Genomic DNA, 1,186 nt, shown 5'->3' with positions numbered 1-1,186 from the left:
TTTTTTACTACTTTTTTACTACTTTTTTTACTACTGCTCTTTGAAAAAAATATGAAATTTTCCAGAGAGCTTTTCAAAACTAAATTTCCTTTTTGTTTTACACTTGTGTAAACAAAATGACCAATAAAATCAGTCTTAGTCTAAGATGAGTTGAAAGCAGGAGGAAGGAGAAGGGAAGTCCTCTATTTCAGAATGATAAACTTCACTGGGCGTTGGCAGAGAAACTGGCAGATGGATTAAAATTCAACAAGAAAACAGATAAAAATAGGAAAATACTGAGTGCAAACTATGTGGATGTGATGATGTAACAGACAGCAGAATGGGTTGGTGACTGTTTCTTTAATTTCGGGCAAAAGTTCCTGTGATGTAATGAGCCGGAAAGCTCTTGAACTCCCAATACCCAGCATGCAATGGGGCGCGTGGCGTCACGTGTTGGAGGCTAGAGCGAGAGGGCAGTTCTGAATGTAGCTTGCTACTGAAAGGTTCTGTGGAAGTTTGGAAATAAATATACATAACAAGTTTACACGCCTCGTCTGTTCTATATAGAATCCAAGAACAACACAGTTCCAAAGATATTTGGAAGAATCTGCCACGGCTCAGCCGCCTGACGCCGGCGTGCAGCAGCAGATCAGGGTGGTCTGCACCTGCCTCCTCGAGCTGGGCACGGAATAAACGCCTCTTCAAACTCCTGGCCCGAACAGAGCAAGTGATCTTCATCGCAACATCCATGACATGCTTCATATTTAAAATATTGCTGCACAGCTGTTGCTGAATGATGCAGCGGTTGATCCAAAATCCTGGAAAGTTTCAGACAGCTTGAAGAGAGCAACCAATCCAGCAGAGCGTCCAACCATAGATGGAGCCCCATCAGTTGGGATAGATTTCATTATCTCTGCAGATTCCTCTTCGCGCTTTAGAGTCCCTGGTAACCTAGCAACCGTGGCAAACCATGCCCAGCAATCAGCATGCAGAAAAAAAGGTTCCCTGCATACTTTTTATTTTTCATTTTATAGTTATGAAAACCCTCGAACCCGTTGGTGGACACCTCCGGTGAGGGATGCTGTCAGGTTGAAGGAGGCGGCCTATCGGGCCTTTTTGACCTGTGGGACTCCGGAATCAGCTGATGGGTACCGGCGGGCGAAGCGGCATGCGGCTCGGATGGTTGCTGAGGCAAAAACTCGGGTGT

General features: G+C 45.1%; 1 protein-coding gene across 1 annotated transcript in view; it reads left to right on the top strand.

Moving 5' to 3' along the window:
* Positions 1 to 1,186, top strand: part of LOC107101949 (histone-lysine N-methyltransferase 2C-like) — a 100,294-nt gene that overhangs the window by 79,404 nt on the left and 19,704 nt on the right. The window lies entirely within an intron of this gene.

This window comes from Cyprinodon variegatus, unplaced genomic scaffold, assembly GCF_000732505.1.
Source record: "Cyprinodon variegatus isolate N-32 unplaced genomic scaffold, C_variegatus-1.0 Scaffold1176, whole genome shotgun sequence".
Taxonomy (NCBI): domain Eukaryota; kingdom Metazoa; phylum Chordata; class Actinopteri; order Cyprinodontiformes; family Cyprinodontidae; genus Cyprinodon; species Cyprinodon variegatus.
This window is presented reverse-complemented; position numbering and strand designations above follow the sequence as displayed.